This window comes from Musca domestica, unplaced genomic scaffold (genome assembly GCF_030504385.1).
Source record: "Musca domestica strain aabys unplaced genomic scaffold, Musca_domestica.polishedcontigs.V.1.1 7, whole genome shotgun sequence".
Taxonomy (NCBI): domain Eukaryota; kingdom Metazoa; phylum Arthropoda; class Insecta; order Diptera; family Muscidae; genus Musca; species Musca domestica.
Window position 1 is genome coordinate 9,343,139 of NW_026712383.1, and position 20,672 is coordinate 9,363,810.

Sequence of the window (20,672 nt, forward strand, 5' to 3'; positions counted from 1 at the left end):
TATGTTTCCTCTCTCGCCCTTGCAACCATTGCGTTAGTTGTCACTGACTTTCTACAAGAACAACCACAAGCCAACATTTTCCGCCCTGATTTAAACTTTTTATTTTTATGACTTTCTGCCCTTTTCAAAAGGACATTTAGTGTGAAACGACATTGGTTATTTCACATTCATCTTTAAAATCCAAGGATTCAAACAAGGTAAAGGAAAATGTGGTATGTCAATCACCATACCCAGAAAAAGTCAAGGGAAAAGTTAAAAAAAAAATTTCTACAAAGATTTGTATGTATTGTAAACAAAATATACCGAATAGGGTAGTGACATTAGATGAAATCAAGTTCTTTTCTAATATTTTTGATTCACCATTGATACGTGGTAGTCTGTAATTGTCTGAGAAAGAAGGACAGGAATGACAGTATCATTAATTGTAGACTAAAAGTTTTAGAAACCCTTTTAAGTGGTCTGTAAAAATGCCTGTAATGTATTCTGTAAAGACGAATGCGTCTGTACCCAGCTAACAATTTTTTCCGATGGCTCTGATGTCCGATTTTTTGTCGAGATTTTCTGCCGTTTCTTCAGAAAAGTTTCCGAGTAATCTGCACATACTCGTTTCTTTTGTTTTGTTTGAACAAAACAAAGCAAAAGAGAAAAAAACAGCGTATACAGAGAGTTAACTCTTTTTTGTCGAGATTTTCTGCCGTTTCTCCAGAAAAGTTTCCGGGTAAACTGCACATACTTGTTTCTTCTATTTCATTAAAAAAAAAAATCTGACATCAGCAGAGAGTTAACTTTTTTTCTTTTGAGATTTTTTTACCGTTCTTTTCGAAAAGTTTCCGAGTACTCTGCACATTCTCGTTTGAAATTATTTGAAGAATTTTGTGTATAACACTTTTGTTTTGGTTTTTTGATTATGATCCGTTTGTCGTCAGATTTTGAACGGAGCACGTGTGCAGTGTGTTACAGTGAAAAGTTAAAATAATAATTAAAGGAAGATTTGGACCTTCAGATCCTTTTGGTAAATAAGCACATTTCTACAGTTTCTACTTTTATTATTATCTTCAATTTTTTAGCTACACCGTTTAAAAAATCAACGCCATGACAATGTAAAGGAGTTTTCGTGGCACGATATGTACCAAAAAATACAGCTGTAAAGGACATCTATTTTTTTAGGCTGCTTAAAGGTTTGTATCCTTGTGTTTTAAACTTTTTGATAATGTAAATAATATTTGTTCATTTTTATTATTTAGATGCGGCACTGGAACATATTAATATAGGCTTAACAAACCGTAATTATATTGATTAACATTGAATTGCAACTATTTATGATTTTTTTATATCTTAATTTCCGTATTCCTTAATTTTTACAAAAAGACTGAATAAAAATGTTCTATCATTAAATTAAAAAAAAAAAAATCAGAAACAATTATCTATAAATTAGATAACGCTTTAGTATTTCGGTTTTTCGATTACAACTATAGAATAAATTCAGATTTTGTTGCGAATTTCGTATCAAACATCCGAAAAATTTCCGAATTTCGCATCAAACATCCTATTATTTTCCGATTTTCGAATGAATTATTCGATTTTTCCCGATTTTCGGATAAAACTATAGAATAAATTCAGACTTTTTTTCGAATTTCGTATCAAACATCCGAAAAATTTCCAAATTTCGCATCAAACATCCTATTATTTTCCGATTTTCGAATGAATTATTCGATTTTTCCCGATTTTCGGATAAAACTATAGAATAAATTCAGATGTTATCCCGAATTTCGTATCAAACATCCGAAAATTTTCCGAATTTCGTATCAAACATCCTTTAACTCTCCGAATTTTCCTTTTTTCTTTGGCGAATTCTATACGAATTCGCCCCGAAACTCTTACGTTCTTTCAGAATTTTTTCCGAAAAATCTTTCAGAATCTTGGGCAATGTCACACAATTTTTTTCTGAGTTCTTTCCGAATTCGTCATGAGAGTCAGAAACTTGTGCAGAGTTTTTTTTTTCCCGAATTCGCAAGAAAATCGGAAAAAATTTTTTTGCTTGGTATAGACAATTGTTAAGGCGTCTGTATAGACGACTGTTAAGACGTCTGCATAAACGACTGTTAAGGCGTCTGTATGAGGATGTAAGCAGTCTGTGTAAAGAAATACATTGTTTGGAAGTTATTATAGACGACTGTTATGGAGTCCACATAGACGACTGTTAAGATGACCGCATAGATAACAGTTGAGTGATCTTTATAAAATAAGGAGACTATATAAACGACTGACTACTGTTAGGAGTCTTTATAGATGAATATTGTATCAGTAAGATGTGTTGTCGGAGAAAGCAATTGCTGAGAAAGTTCTGAATTTAATCGGAATCAAATTGCGGTAGGGGACTTTTGATATTAATAAGTCAATAAGCAGTAAGTAGGACCGGGTTGAAATTTGAATGTCCTCTACCATATGGATGAAACTTACATATTTTCAAACAAAGTTCGTTGAGAAATTCTCCCAAAATCAAAAAATAATAAATATAGCGCCTTACTTTTATATTGGGACCTATACAAAGGCGTGGACCTGTATATGCAATTTTTGTCTTAGGCCATTACGGTATTCAAACACGAAACTTGAAACTATTCCGGTGAATAATTTCGGGAAAATCTTTATCTTTATATGAGGGCAATACGTAGTCCTGGACCTGTATGAGCAATTTTCTGTCATAGGATGTGGTACCTATTAGAAACTTCTAATTCAAAATTTGAGATATTTCAGGTAAAAAGTGTGACACAATCATCAAAATACCAGATATCTGGAGGTGCACTTATATGGAACCACACCAAAACATAGACTTATATTGATAGTTCTATGCAAGGACATTTCTCATATAAAGGGAACACATGCTGCAATTGTACAGCATATTTGGGTTAAAATTGTAAAACAACCCAAATAAACTTCAATCCTGTCGGTGCAGGTGTATGGGGGCTATATCAAAACATAGACCTATATAGCCCATTTTCAATACCAAAAGTCCCACGGACCTAACACATCTGAGTGTAATTTTATCAACCTACTTCATTCCCTTCGGAATGTAGAGTAATTTCCACAGACAGACGGAAATCGATAAGTCGACATAGAATTTTATGCTGATCAAGAATATATAGACTTTGTGAGGTCTAAAATGTATATTTCGAGGTGTTGCAAACAAAATGACAAACTTTATACATCTTCCATACTATAGTGGAGGGTATAGAAAATAATAAAACCATTAAAAAGTAATAAAATCTTGATTTGATTCAAATCGAGTTCCCATCGTGGGCCTTTGATATTAGCGGTGAAGAAACTATCCAAATTGAAGCCGAACCATAGTTCTGTCGTGGGCCACACTAAAATATGAAGCTTAATTTAACAAAGCGGTGCACTACGATTTGTTAAGCGGAAAAAATATCTGGTTGCTACGAGCATATCGTAGCAACCAGAGGAAGCTCGTCGTCAGACCTCAATTATGTTTTAGCCAATTGAATTATGTCGGAACTCTATGTATGCTTATAAAATAAATTTATTTACATGATCAACTTCACACTGATTAAAACCCTAAGCGGCTAACACCTATAGGAGTGTGATATTGTTATTAAGAGAAAATAGTACTTACCTGAAACATACTCATCGCCTCAAAATTAAATAGCATCGATTACTGACCCCAATCCCATTAAACATTTTTTTTATTTTTGAAAACAAAAAATAGCACCTTATCCACATTCCAAGTTCATTTAAATTCAAAACTGGGTAGTAACAGTTTCTATAAATTATGTATGTTTTCCGAATAGTATATTTCACGAAGGTTCCAAAGATAATGTCTTCTCTTTTGTGGGGGGAGCATTTGAATCCATTAGGATAAGTTTTATAAGAAGAACGTGGTTGAGTCGCTAATAGTACAATGCTTGGATAGGACGAACTAGTGATTGTGTTACTTACAAACAGCAACAAACGCGAGACCAAGTCGATATCTCATTACCTAAACATTTTTATGGCAACCACTATGAGTCCCTATCATGCAACAGTTCTAACTGAATGAAGCCTCTGCTCATTTGCGCTTTTGGTGTAGCTGAGCCCAGAGAAGACGTTCTGAGAGGCACCCGAAGACGTTATATGTATGTAACTTCTGTTGCAATACAAGTACCGATGTTGTGTAACTTTTTCTTATGCCTGAAAAATTTGGTCGATCCATTCTGCACCCATTTGATACATGAGAGATTCATAATAATGAGAGACGTGGAGTCCGCTACATATATCATATCACGGATCAATCGGAAATAACACTGGAATGAACCCATCAACACCTCTATTGCATATTGCCCAAAATTACCTACGGAATTCCTTTGCATCAGTGAGCAGACAAAGGCAATTCAGAGCAAGCATCCTGGATTATATATTTCTTCACCACAAACTGCAAAATAAACATGCACTAACATACAATTTTAAAAGTGGCAGTTCTCTGTATGGCTTTGACTCCAATTCAATCCGATTCACGGAATTAAGTGCCACGGCTGTGAGTTATTGTGTATTTTCTAGCTTCCTTTTAGTCAATGAAGTCTTATAACGTTGTCTTTTACTTTTACTAAGCAAAACATGTAATAAGATTCCTAGTACCCTGTGTGTATAGTTGTGTTGTTTTAAACATGTCCTTTAACTATTATTATTAGTATTCATGTTAGTTGACATTGTCAGCCGTTATTTCCGGCAGTCATAATGTGTCTTTTTGCTGACAACAGAGACATTGAAGTGGAATGCACATTCCTCTTTTACAATACCAACAATCATGGTAAGCCATTGCGATTTTCTTTCACTCTCTCATGTCCCATAAAAATGTCGTATTTTAGGAAGAACCTAAGCTTCTTATACAAATTTTCGCTGACATATTCAGAGTAGATAAGTTCGTAAACGTTCTATGAAAATTTGAAGAAAACTAATTTAAGAAATTAAACTTCACGAAACAATTTTAAGAATATTATTAACATATTGTTTTACGGTACATTATATTTAACATTTTTGTAGTTTCCTTGCAAGTTTTGTAGTTTATAATTATGTGGTGTTGATTTAGTTGGTAAATAAACCAATGAATTCAAATAGTATTTAGCAAAGATCTTTATTAGGGTTGCATAAGTCTAGATGGTTATATCATGCAGGATTAGAATTGCTTCAGTTGTTTTTCAATGTTTGTTATGCGATCAACTTGAGTGATTTTAAGCGAGTTTAATATTCAAATTCGAAGCAAAATTGCATTTCTACCAAACAGAACATAGTTATACACCAGGTATCAGTGCTTCTTTACTCTATTAGCTTAGTGTTTGATATTTTAAAAATTGTGAAAATTTTGTATTATTTTATGGCTTCAAATGATGACAAAAAAGCTGTATCAATTTTCAAATGCATTGACACCTATTTTATTTAAATGACCAAATAAATCTCTGCTTTCATATCATAACTTTGAAAAATTGTGTTTGCTGCAACAGATGTTAACGCTGAAGAAATAATGTCTACGATGACAAAAGTTAAGGACATACGCATGATAGCAATTTTTTTATTTTTTAAAAAATTTTTCATGGAAATTTCCCTGAAGTTGGCATTTGGTATACCACCATATTCGACATTTGGACGATTTTAGACAACATTATTGACGGATAATGGTTAAAGTTTTTATTTGCAATTTCCAAAACCCTCACATAATGGTACCTCATTATTTTAATAATCGCATTTTCCAGTGAAGGTCTTAATTCCAGACATAATATATACGCTAAAATACTGGACCTATGTTCGACTTTATTCATATATTAAGTATTTATTTTTTTATTGTGCGTTGCGGCTTTGAGGCAGTTTAAATTCAAAATCGGAGTCCATATGTGTCCACGTAATTTTATGTTGTATATGACTTCTTGTACCAAATGTTATATCGGTCTAATGCGCCAAAATACATCATCGAGATTTTGAAAAATTTTGGCGTATGTTATGAAACTCATTGTCATGGAGTGCATATCACGGATGTGGGGGACAATAAACCTAAAATCGGATAAAGATGTACATACAAACATCCAAATCTGAACCGATCTCGACATACATATCTTGTACTGAAAATTTTTGTTATGGAAGCATTTTACGTCTGGGGGAACTTAAATATCAAATCGGATAAAACATATACATGGGATTTTCTCCAAATTTAAAATTATTGGTTCTGGTTCTGTATGGAGGTGAATTTATGGTAAGATTAGAAGACTACTGGGTTTGAAGATGATCACAAAATATTTAGGGTTTGAGATGTACCAAGAACAGAAAAATTTCCTAATTTTGCTTTTTCTCTCTCTACAGGTCACAATTATAGACCAATCGACTTATAATTTGTCATGGGGCTGGAGCTGGGCAGAAGACTACCAATTTGCATGATCATCGAATAATATTTTACGGTGAAGTATACCATGACCTTTATGTAAAATAAAACGAAAATTTCCATTAATCCGCGAATATTTTTAATCTCGTTGATATCATAATTATACGAGAAGTTCTCTTCTGACTTCTTGCATTGACGACGAAATCTAAGATATCGGTTATATAGGGAAATGGCCTTTAAATAGAATAAAAATCTACAAAAATCTAATAAAAAAGGTGAATATTTTTCTGTAACATTTTATGAGTATTTTTATATTTTTTGTCATATTTTTTATCTCTTAAGATTATTTGACCTGCGAAATTAAATTATACACTTTGTAATATTTTCAATTATCATCCGATCATCACGAAATTTAATATGAGGGAGGGTTAGAATCAGAATAGAATAGATTGTTATGGAAGATGTACGAAAAATATTTACAGTTTAAAATGATCTAAAAAACTTAAATTTTAAATTATTTATTTATAGATTTTGTAGTTGCTCTACAGTTCTAACATTTTACTTTTCAAAAGAAGAGCAATGAGGTATAATATTTGCGTTTATTATGTACTAGATATGGGGATGTTTCTTAGGGGAATCTTCATTCTAGTCAAAAACCTTCCAGATTTGCTTCGCTTGCTTTTAATTTACAATTGTGTGTGTAACTATGGAAATACATCACACTCATCCCGAACCATAAAGAATTTCTAGAAGTGTGGAACAGAGGGCTGCAACGAGTATGCAAAAATCCAAGCACACTCGGTTTCATACATGATTTTTATACCCTACACCACATAGTGGTAAGGGTATTATGTCTTTGTGCATTTGTTTGTAACATGGAGAAGGAAACGAGATAGACCCATAGTTACTTTTGAGAACCTTCATAGTATCACTTTCTGAGTCGATTTATGCATGTCAGTCCGTCTGTCCGTCCGTCCGTCCGTCCGTCCGTCTGTCCATGTATTCTTGTGAACAAAATGCAGGTCGCATTTATTATCCGATTGAGATGAAATTTTCCAAACAATATTTTTTTGGCCCAAGGACGAACCCTATTGAAATTGGTGAGAATCGGATCAAATTTAGATATAGCTCCCATATATATCTTCATCCGATTTCGGGTTAAATGTGCACCAAATATCCACTATCAGTCCAAATTACCTGAATTTTGGCACACCCAACCGAGTTCGGCCTAGAAGCAAGTATATCAAATTTGGAGAAAATCGGTTCAGATATGGCTATAGCTCCCATATATATCTTTCATCCGATTTGATCTTTAAGTCCCTCACATTCCTACTATGCACTCCACAACCGTGATATTTGGTACCAGGTATTAGATGGAGCACAGAAATAGCTGTTTTAAATTTTATCGAAATCGGTTCAGATTTGGATATAGCTTCCATATATATATCTTCATCCGATTTCGGGTTAATTGACCACCAAATGACCAATATCAGCCCAAATGGCCCGAATTTTGGCACATGTGACCGAGATTAGCCTTAAAGCAAATACAACAAATTTGGAGAAAATCGGTTCAGAAACAGCTATAGCTCCCATATATATATTCATCCGATTTCGGGTTAAATGTGCACCAAATGTCCACTATCAGTCCAAATTACCTGAATTTTGGCACACCCAACCGAGTTCGGCCTAGAAGCAAGTATATCAAATTTGGAGAAAATCGGTTCAGAAACAGCTATAGCTCCCATATATATGTTTTATCCGATTTGGTGTTTAAGCCTCTCACATTCGTAATATGCACTCCACAAGAATGATATTTGGTACCAGATATAAGATACAGCCCAGAAATAGCTGTTTGTAATTATATCGAAATCGGTTCAGATTTGGATATAGCTCCCATATATATCTTCATCCGATTTCGGGTTAATTTTGCACCAAATGGCCGATATAAGTCCAAATGGACTGAATTTTAGTACATCGGACCAAATTCAGCCTAGAAGCAAGTATATCAAATTTAGTGAAAATCGGTTCAGATATAGATATAGCAACCATATATGTTTCATCCGATTTAGAGTTTTAGTCCCATACATTCGTAATATTCACTCCACAACCGTGATATTTGGTACCAGGTATTAGATGGAGCACAGGAATAGCTGTTTTAAATTTTATCGAAATCGGTTCAGATTTGGATATAGCTCTCATATATATCTTCATCCGATTTCGGGTTAAATGTGCACTAAATGGTCTATATCAGCCCAAATCACCAGTCTAGAAGATAATACGTAAAATTTGGAGAAACCCGGTTCAGATATAGCTATAGTTCGTAAAATGCACGATAGAATTAGATAGATTTTGATTTTGTACCAAATATCTCATAGAGCTCTGAAATGCCCTGTATAAACCTTTTTACGAGAGCTCTACTAAATATGCATAGTGGTGTAGGGTATCATATAGTCGGCCCCGCCCGACTTTTGAGCTTTCCTTACTGGTTGTTGTTGCTGTCGTTTAGTTTGATCTGAATGAAATGACCGTTTTCGCTTCGGATCGAATCGAACGCTCAGTTTGAATCACTTCACTCACAATCAAAAATGAGTGTTCGAGACGGTTTGATGTGTTCAGCAACATGAGTTGATCGAACACATGAATGTAAATGAGCAATCACAACCGTGATTGTCTTCTTTGAATCGAGTTTGCTCAGCGTCATTGTTTATTCAACCATTCAATCAAGTTGGGGCAGTTTATTTTGACTTCTTTAATATTTGAAATGGAAGAATATTGACTTAGTTATAATTAGTTTTAAGTTATTATTTTCTACTTGGTGCATAATTACGTTATTAATACTATTCATTGGCCTTGGAGGCTTTAGTATTATGGTATGAAATAAATAAATAAATAAACTAAATAAATATTGTGGTAGTGTGACCGAAATTGATGCAAGTAAAAACTACATACGGTCAAAATGGTCGAAGTTTTTTTTTTTTTTTTTTTTTTTTTTTTTTTTTTTTGTAATAAGTTACTGAAGTCTAACATTCCAAAAACCCAAATAAAATAAAAAAATTGTATGTTTATTAAATATAATTTGCGCCAATTTCTTTAATGGGAACAGCTTTTAGTTATGAAATCCTTAGTAAAATTACAATCATGATTTCGCTCAGATTCGAACATTTGGGTTTTAATCAAATCAAATCACTCACTTAACTAGGATAAATAAAACCGACCAGACTCATCATACATGATCGACCCGTTATGAACATTTCAACATATGTTCGTAAACAAATAACTCATGTGAGCTGTTTGATTGTGAAAACAAAACTTCGATCAATACATGTTTGATCACAACTTTATCGTATGACTTGAGCAACTCGAATAAACATGTTACATCTGACCGACTGATTGAGTTTGATTGTATTTCCACTGTGTGTGATCAAGCCTACTCAATCATACTCATTGCAGCCCTCTGGTGTGGAACTTCTTTAAATATTGTGTTTATTTCTCTTTCGAGACGAGCTCACCACTATGCGACCAGAAACCCTCCAAGTTCGACTCAAGTACTATTAGAAAATCTTTTTCACAGCAAAATTTGTTTTTGTAGTGATGGATTTTGTCCACTACAAATACATTGGAAGACGGGTTAATAATAGGAAGACGGGTTAATTTCTCTGAACGTTGAGACGGCAACTTCTTATTGGCTGCATACCGAGGTCTGCGGTTTAAGTTCCACAGTCAGGCTCGGCTGAATATTTAATTGTTGAGTTTTGCCTTGTTAAGGCTAAGATCATATTTTTATGATTAAGGTGTTTATTCCTCTTTCAAGACTAGCTTAATGATCTGAGATTTGCAGTGAAAATTTAAATATTATTTCCAAAAATTATTTGTGTTTTAGGGAATTAATGATACAAAAGGCATCTTGGAAATTTCTCTTAATAATATATGCTCGTTTTTGTTTTATAAATAAATTTATAACTCAAAACTTTTATGCTCCTCTACGTTTGCAGCATTCGGTTGGCATTTCAATTGACGTTTTTGTTGCATAAAATTATTGGAGTTATGCGCTGTTAGAAAGCATTCTTCAGTTTGAAAGCAAATGGAAATGGCTCAACAACTTCAGCCAGCATTCATTTCCTGTGAGTCTGTTTTGACAGGTGGCTAATGGCTTAAAAAGTTATCAAAATCGTTAAGAAAGTTGAAAATATAAATATGCTGATTAAAAACAGGTATGCTTTTTAAGTATGAATTGAAATAAAAAATATTATCAAAAATGTAAACGAGGTTTATTAGATGCAATTTAAAGGAAAGTTATATACAATCGTTGTTTTTATAAAACAACATTTGTTTATTAGTGGAGAACGATGGTAATGTTTACCAGGGAGGTAAGGCAGGGAATACCTAGGTTTCGAAAAGAGCCACCAATCCTCATCAGTTCCCTTGTTTTTTGCCTGGGATATTCTTCCCAGAAGTTATTTTAAAATAACTCCTATGACAAAAAACGTTTTTTACCAAGTGACGAGATCGTAAGCTCAATAGAACAAACAAACATGCCAACACTGAAATCTGGAAATTTAAAAAAAAAAAATCGTTGACTACAACTGTTAAAATATTAAATATTCGGAATATGACGAATTATCATTATATTGGGATCTAAGTGGGATCGAAGTGGGCACCAGTATAGAAATATTTTATATAGGAAGGTACTATTATATGAGGGCTATACGAAGACGTGGACCTGCATAGCAAATTTTCTGCAACAGATTGTACTACCCGTTATGAACTCCAAACACGAGATTGAAACAAAAATTTCGCTAAAATCATCAAAATACCGGATATTGGTAGGCACTGTAGTCGGTAGATGGGGCTGTATGAACGAACATCAGTTAACCGACATAGAATATTATGCTGATCAAGAATATATTTACTTTGTGGGGTCTAAAATGTATATTTCGAGGTGTTACAAACGGAATGACAAATTTAATATACTCTCCAATTCCAATGAAACTTGAAAAACTTATTTTTTTTTTATTATTCAAAAAAAAAAGGATATATATATATTCTATCTGCTATCATTGCGCCAAAAATAAAAACATTTCCCATTCCTATAAGAACCTTTTTGAAGGTTTTAATTAATTTCAAGGACATTTACAATATTTAAGTTAAGAGCAAAATTAAAAATTCTTGTCCTCTAAAGTTGACGCCATTTGTTCAAACCAATTGATATATTTCAGCCATAAATAAAATCTCTAACCCTCCAACCACAAATTAAAAGCTGTATTAATCATTTATTTTTTTGTCTCCCACAAAAAGTTGACCTTTTCCATTGCACAGTGGTCGAGGTCGTATGGGAACAGCGGCCAAAAATACTTTCAGTGCAGATATCAATATGAATCTTTGGTTATGGTACCTTGATGGGATAAATATAAAAAATGTGACAAAATGGATATGGTCGATGCATGTTTTGACATGGTCCCCATATAACGTACCTCCCGAATAAGGGTTATTTGCCCAATTCTTGTCACATTTCTACACCAGATTGTAATGTTATTTGACATTTTACGTTCTAAGGAGCTAAAAAATAATCTTACTGAAAATTATTTGGAACAGCCCGCCATCAGGTAGAGTCCCTTGTAATGTACCTCCAAAAATAGAAGCATTTTTTATACAAATCAAGTCCAAATTTGATTATTTTTTGTAAACAAAATAAAATAACAATTTAATGTAAAATTAAATCAAAGATAAATTTTGCACAAATAATTAGTTTGACTTAAGGCCCTATTGAAATTGGATATAGCCGTTCAAAATTTAGGTATAGCTCCCATATATATTCATCCAATTTGCCTTATATTGTGCACCAAACTTGTAATATCAGCCCAAATAATATGGAATATACGTACGACCAGATGGGACCTGAAAATAAGTATGCCAAATTTGATCGAAATCGGTTTAGATATATATATATATAGCTCCCATATATATTGTTCATCTGATTTGTAATTTTTTGTCCTCCGCAGCCGTAATATGCACTCTGTGACAACGATATTTGGGGAAATATAGCTCTCATATATATCTATCAGATTTCAAGTTAATTGTGCACCAAATGGATAATACAAGCCCGAATTGAAAAGGCGCAAATGCCTCGACAAATTTAATAGAAATCGATTCAGAGGAGGATATTCCTCCCATATATTAGTTCCTTTGGACTTTTAATTATTACTATAATCATTGTTGGTATGATTTAATTCTCACAAATTCCCCATTAAAACCTTTATTTGTTATGTGACGGTCTACTAAATATGCAAAGTGGTGTAGGGTATCATGAAGTCGGCCCCGCTCGACTTTAAGACTTTATTTACTGGTTATTGTTTGGTAAGGCTCGCTGTCCCATTATAAAAGGGTCAGAACTCAGAAGAAGACGGTTAATAAGATCTGTGTTTTTTGAAACACGATAATTTTTTCCGGCATGATTTAGTGGAAACTTGGAAGATAGTGCCATGGATATAAATTTGTAAACTTTTTCGACATAAATATTATACCCAGAGGACAATGCTTGCAACATTATTGAACACCCCTCAATTACATCCTTATCAATCCCTAACAACAAAAACATATTCTATGTCACTAGCACCATAGAACTGACAAAATTGCAGCGAAGTCACTTCAGTATATTGGGCATAACATACAAATCTGACAAAATCTGAAAGTTAAATTAGCACTTTTAGAATCTTAGGACCATTACTAATGGCGTGAAAAAAATCACATTGGAGGATTCAGGGGGGAAAACAATTAAAACTTTAACTGAAATCCAATTTTATTTTCAAAATTAATCTTAAAGGCAACTCAGAACACTCACATCTCTTATATTATACACATATACTAAACACACAAATTACTGCACTAAAAATAAGTTAATACCTTGCTTTTCAATAATAATGCCAAAATTTGTAATTTTAAAATGTATTTAATTTTGTAATACAGTTCTATTTTTACTCCACTTTTTCTCTGATCCCACTGAAAAAAACAAGTAACTACATTTTCTCTTTTTTGATGCTATTTTCGAAGTGTCCCGTTAGAATGAAGCCAAGATTATTATGTTTTCTAAAAAGCTTAACCCCTTAAGAGTTCATTTGTACACATTTGACAATAAATATCTGATTTTCATTTTTTGAATTTTGGCCAATGGCAGCGACCACTGTGCATTGTAATCCTACTTGATCTGAATGTGAAATGTTATTCTATTTTTATTTTACAATGTGGCTTTGCATTTATCGCTTTTAAATACCGTTTATATTTTCAGCAACAACGTCCTCGTCAGAATTTTGAAGAGCACAAACTATTTTTAAATTTCAATGAAACCCATTAGATGTGTCAATTATCATTAGCATTGTAGGGATGAACAGTGGGAGTTTATAAAACAAATTGTATTTAAAACCAGGGAATAAGCGAAAAATGACCCGTGTAAAACCCTTTTTGATGCAACACATTGTAGTCCCGAATACGAGAGCATAACGTATTATAAAATTTGCGTGTCATGACCAACTGACGTATGATTTTTCATATATTTTAACCTTTTCATCAATAGCACCAAAAAGCCAAGCACAATTGTTGTTTGTAATAATGGTAGCAAGTACCCATTCTTTTTCTCACCATTTTACAGGTTTTATTCCATTTTGGGGGGGAAAAGGGATGTCACATGCCATAAACACGTAGCGAATTTTCGGTAAATGCCAAATATGATGAAAAACATAAAAAGCTCTCTCACTAGAGTACCTGGTAGCGCTGTAGTTGGTTGTGTATTTTTGAAATTGCACTCAACGATTTTTCTAAAGGTTAAAATTGGCAGAACTTTTAATAATTTCAGTGAAACCAAATAAATTGCGTTTTATATACTTCGTAAGAAATTTTCCAAGTCAATTTTTAATTTTATTGTGATGATTTCACTTAACGTATTTGTAAACCTCATTCCAACAACCAGGAAATGTTGATAGTATTCTGAAAACTAATTTCAAAAGATATAAAATCCTGTGATAAGCAACACCGCTATGAATATGTGATCCTTAAATTGGCAATTTTTGTATTAATTAAAGAGAAAATGTTTATCTAGAATAGCCACTAATAAATACAATTTTTTTGCCTATTGGTGATAATTATACCCTACACCACAAGGTGGTCAGGGTATTATGTCTTTGTGAATTTTTTTGTAACAGACAAAAGGAAACGAGATAGACCCATAGTTCCTTTTGATGACATAGCTATAGCTCCCATATATATTGTTCATCCGATTTGTTATTTTTGTCCTCCGCAGCCGTAATATGCACCCTGTAACAACAATATATATTTGGTAAATTTTATCGAGATCGGTTTAGATTTGGATATAGCTCCCATATATAACTTCGTCCGATTTACCTTTGATTATGCACCAAATGGGCAATACAAGTCCGAATTTAAAAGATACAAATGCTTCGGCATATTTAGTCCTTTGAACTTTAAATTATAATTATATTCAGAGCGTGTATGATTAAATTCTCCCATTAAAACTTTTAATTGTTAAGCGGAGCTCTACTAAATTAGTAAAGTGGAGTAGGGTATCATAAAGTCGGTCCTGCCTAAAACTTTAAGACTTTCTTTACTGGTTCCTTTTGTCTATTGTCTCCATTGACTTTTTGTCTAAGTCTTTTTACAGACTTCCTGTACCCTAAGAACCCAAAATGCTAAACTATGGTTTGGAAACTCAAATTTGCAATATCTTCTGCCCTGCCTTCTTATTATCATTGAGTTCGATAACATTTTTGTGTATTGAAAAAAAATCGTTGAATAATACTGTTAAAATAATAAAAATTCCGAATATGTCGAACTACCGTTATATTGGGGTATATACGAAGAGGGAACCAGCATAGACATGTTTTATATAGGGAGGTAATGTTATATGAGGACTATACGAAAACGTGGACCTGCATAGCGAAATTTCTGTCACAGATTGTAATATTCGTTATGAACTTCAAAAATGAAATTTGAAATAATTTCGCTAAAATGATCAAAATATCGAATATTGGTAGGTACTGTAGTCAGTAGGTGGGGCTGTACGAAGATGTGGGTGGACCTATATAGCTCATTTTCAATACCAAAAGTCCTGCAGATGAAACAGACATCTGAGTAAAATTGTATCAAACTACTTCAGTTCATTCAGAAACTAGAGAAATTTCCACGGACGGACGGACATCGCTAAATCGACATAGGATTTTATGCTGAACAAAAAATATATGTACTTTGTGGGGTCTTAAATGTATATATCGAGGTGTTACAAAGGGAATAACAAACTTAATATAGACTCCATACTTTGGTGGAGGGTATAAAAACAAGATAATTTTATCTGCATTATCTCCGATATTAAACATTTTTGTTACAACTAAACTTGAAAAATTTAATTTTTTTTTCTTTATTATTCAAAAATAAAAATATTTCCTAGTGCATTCCTAAAAGAACCTGTTTGAAGTTTTTAATTAATTTCAAGGTCATTTACAACTGACGTCATTTGTTCAAACCAATTGACATACTTCAGCCATAAATAAAATCTATAATCTTCCCACCACAAATTTAAAGCCACAAAAATATCGACCTTTTGCATTGTAATTCCACTTGATCTGAATGTGAAATGTTATTCTATTTTTATTTTGCAATGTGGCTTTGCATTTATCGTTTTTAAATTCCGTTTATATTTTCAGCAACAACGTCCTCGTCAGAACTTTTGAAGGGCACAAACTATTTTTAAATTTCAATGAAATCCATTAGATGTGTCAATTATCATTAGCATTGTAGGGATGAACAATGGAAGTTTATAAAACAAATTGTATTTAAAACCAGGGAATAAGCGAAAAATGACCCGTGTAAAACCCTTTTTGATGCAACACATTGTAGTCCCGAATACGAGAGCATAACGTATTATAAAATTTGCGTGTCATGACCAACTCACGTATGAATTTTTATATATTTTAACCTTTTCATCAATAGCATTAAAAAGCCAAATACAATTCATGTTTGTAATAACGGTAGCATATACCCATTTTTTTCCACCATTTCACAGGTTTTATTCCAGTTTGGGGGAAAAGGGATGTCAGCGAATTTTCGGTAAATGCCAAATATGATGAAAAACATAAAAAGCTCTCTCACTGGAGTACCTGGTAGCGCTGTAGTTGGTTGTGTATTGTTGAAATTGCACTCAACGACTTTTCTAACGGTGAAAATTGGCAGAACTTTTAATGATGGCAGTGAAGCTAAAAAAATGAGGTTTTATATGCTTCGTAAGAAATTTTCCAAATCAATATTTAATTTTCTAAATGTTTTATTATTGTGATGATTTTACTTAACGTATTTTTAAATCTCATTCCAACAACCAAAAGAAATAAAATCCTGCGATAGCCAACACCACTATGAATATGTGACTCTTATATTTGCAATTTAGGTATTAATTAAAGAGAGAGTGTTCATCTAGAATAGCTACTAATAGATACAGTTCGGTATTGAACAGGTTGTGCTTGAAATGGCAGTGGCTTGGAAAAACGTCCCATAGTTGTACAAAAGACGATATGGAGGTGGTTTTGGATGTGCGTACTGTAATTGTACGAAAAGTACTAAATGGTACTTAATTTCGTATTCGATGAAGGTGTCTGGTGTCTGTACTAAATTTAGTAATGGGGAAAAAAAGAGCTAAGTTACAGAATTTTGATATTATGGTCACTGTTAGTGCCTGTTGTTAAGATATCGAGACGGTTTTGGAAATGTGTACTATAAATTTACTTAAATTACTGAATAGTGCTATATTTGCTATTGGACGAAGGGACGGGGATAAAATTCTAAAATTTAATGTTTAGATTACTGATGATATCACTGTTTGATATGATTTGGAAATGCGACTATTTTTGTATGAAAAGCACTAAATGGATCCAATGGATATATGGAGGTGGTAACGAAAATATGTGCTATAATTGTTCGAAATGTGCCCAGTGGAAGAAAAGGGATAGAGTTGGAATACCGAAGTTTAATATTGAGGTCTTGTGTTGGCATCTGGCATATTTGTGAGAAAAGTACTGAATGATACTAAATTTGGTATTGGATGAAGGGATAAACCTGAAATCCTGTATGTGGTTGAAAACAGATGCTACTATAATTGTGCTTAAAGGTACTAAATTTGGTAATGGGGCAAATTACAGATCGGAAATCCTGAAATATTAAGGTCACTGTTGGTGTCTGAGGTTGACGTATAGAGACTGTTTTGTAATATGCGTGCTTTAACTGCACGAAAAGAATTAAATGCTACTAAATTTGGTATTGGGTACTACAAACGTACAAAAAGTACTAAGTAGTACTAATTTTGGATAGTTCTCTAGAACCTTAGTTTACGAGAGAAATAAATGCAGTTTTCATTGTTCCTTCTTATATCTTATGTTACTTTTCCTTACGTTCTTATATTTAAACTAGCTGAAACCGGTGCGCTTCGCTACCCCTTTTGATTTTTTGTTCTTCGGATTTATTTATTTCATAGCAAATACCAAGCGTGCAGTAAACTGCAATCTTTTGAAGTTGAGTGGCATTTCTATTGCAATTAGTGAATTCGAGATAGCAACATACTTCGCCGTAATAAACGTATTTCAAATCAATTGTTGTGTTGTGTTTTAGTGTTAGCCGTTGGCGTTGTGGGTCAATGGTTCTTATTAAAGTCATATCCCAATCTGATCCGGTTTAAATATAATTTAAAAAAAAATTACTTTTACACCAAATTCCGCCACACCTTCCATATTTCATTGAAATTGGTGCGTCAAATATATGAAATCGGCCGATAATATATATATGGGAGCTATATCCAAATCTTAACTAATTTCCAATTAATTTGTCACATTTATTATTGTAACCAAATTCCGCCACACATTCTGAATTTCATTGGTATCGGTCATATATATCATGTTTGGTGCATAACATGTATGAAATCGGCCGAAATATATATGTTAGCTATATCCAAACCTCAACTGATTTCAATATAATTTGGCAATTTTTTTAATTTGACAAATTCATTTTGGCTCCCAATTCCGTTACTTATTTTAAATTTCATTACAATTGGAAATACATATCGTGTTTGGTCCACCAAATACATGAAATCGGCCGAAAATGTATATGGGAGCTATATCCGAATCTGAACCGATTTCAATATAATTTGGCAAACTTATTTTTGTTCCAAATTCCGTTACGTATTCCAAATTTGGAGACTGTATCTTCAACCAATCAATAGATATGTGCATATAAAATCTAAATTTTTGGGAGGTACCTCCGATTCTGATGCTATATCTCCAGTTTCAAGTGGAAATTCAAAAATGTATATAGCCTATGTTACTTTCAGGAAAATCTATTCAGCGGTTTTAAAGTCCATAAATTACAAACAAACAAACAAACATACAAACATTTTCCTCTTTTATAGATATAGAAGAAGATAGTCAATCCATTAATTAATCCTTATACCCAGGTTGACTTATTTTCCCACTGTAACATAAGCAGTGCATATTCGTATTTATTTTTATTGCTTTTTTCGTTCGCAGCAAGTCAAATACGTTCTCTCTCATTGTCATAGTTAATCAGCTGAATAAGGATGTAAGCAGTAATACCCATCACATGAAAGGATTAAATCATCCCACACAAGAATTGAAAGGAAAGCATCCTTGTGAAAGCTGGTTCACATCATCCACGATCGCAACTGCAGAGATAAGAAATTAACGAGAAACATCTTTTGCAATAAGGAAAATATAAGAAACTGTATATATCATACGTCCGCCCGTCCGAATGAGAATAATGAATATACGAATGAGTGCATGAAAATATACACACCCGACGATGTGAGCAAGAGCCAATGTCCAATGAAGAAGTATTTCGGAGCAAAGAAATAAGAAATTAAGCAAAATAATTATATGTGATATGTCCTTTGTGACACATTATTATGATGTAATTATTTTTACAATTTTAAATCGCCGTATTGGTCGTTAAATTCACACATCCAATATTTAAGGAGTTAAAGTCACATTAAAATGTGCTGTTTTTCCTTACAAAATCCTAAAGGACGTTACAGCCATTTTAAGAAATGTTATTTAAATTATAAAATAGTAAAGAAAAATATATGCTACAAACGCCAAAATGTCAATATTTAAGGAGTTGTAACCATTTTAAATATGCTATTTTTCATTACTGAAAAACTCAGCAAATAAATGTGCTAAAAATACCGAAATACCAATACGTAAAGAGTTAAAGCCTTACCCTCTTAGTTTGCTCTCAGTCTTAGTTTGCAGCGGAAATAAAACAAAATGTTGCAATATCATGAGATATTCCACGGAAGCAACAAACCAGTAGATTTCAAAGAAGTGATGATTTAATCAATTAAAATTGTCTGGTTAGAAAAGAAAGAGAAGAATGCAGCTGTGGAACAATAACAGCAATGATAACAGTGGTACGAAGGGGTAATACCATTACAAACAGCTGTGGCAATGAAGCAACCTTAAGGCTTTTACCTTTATGTTCATCCATCGTTACAGCTAACCAAGAACTAACAGAAGGCAGACAACTTCTTGTACAAATGAATGATGAACAATTGATAGCAAGGAGTCGAAGGAAAGAAGTTCCCATAGCACTTTTCATCGTCTCCATGTTACAGACAAATCTGAAGGATAAATTCCTAAGGCAAATGGTTTAAGATTTTTATGGTGGTGGGATCAAAGCATCTTTAGTAGCAGTTTGCTTTGTTTCTGCAGTAAAAACAAGAGCTGCACCAACGTACCAACGTTTATTCTTAATTTGTATCACCGCAGTTACTAGGGATATATGTGCAAAGAACATTCCGCTTAGATATGTTCAGTCGGCTAATAGGTTGATAGAACTGTTACAGGTCAGCGATGACTCATAGAACAATTGTAGTAGTTGAGAGGGAGACTAGTAGAAAAAGTATAGTATAGGAGAATAGTAAAAAATAATAAAAATTTATATGTTGTACACCCTTTCTACGCATTTACATTCCGACCCCAGATTAATTATTGGCGTATACATTTTCCGTACTACATTGCAACCCCTAAATATTATAAAGTAGCTCTTATGGGATGTAGTTTGCGATAGGAAGTTCGATATGTTTATGTTGGGTCCGGAACCAATGTTTCGAGGTGTTATCAACTTTTTGGACCAATCAAAATTACAGTTAAATAAAAGAGGGAGAGAGAGAGGAAGAGAGAGAAATACATTTCATTCCCTCTCCAATGAGATTCAATTTTAAAAAACCCTTAAAATACCGTATATTGGTTGA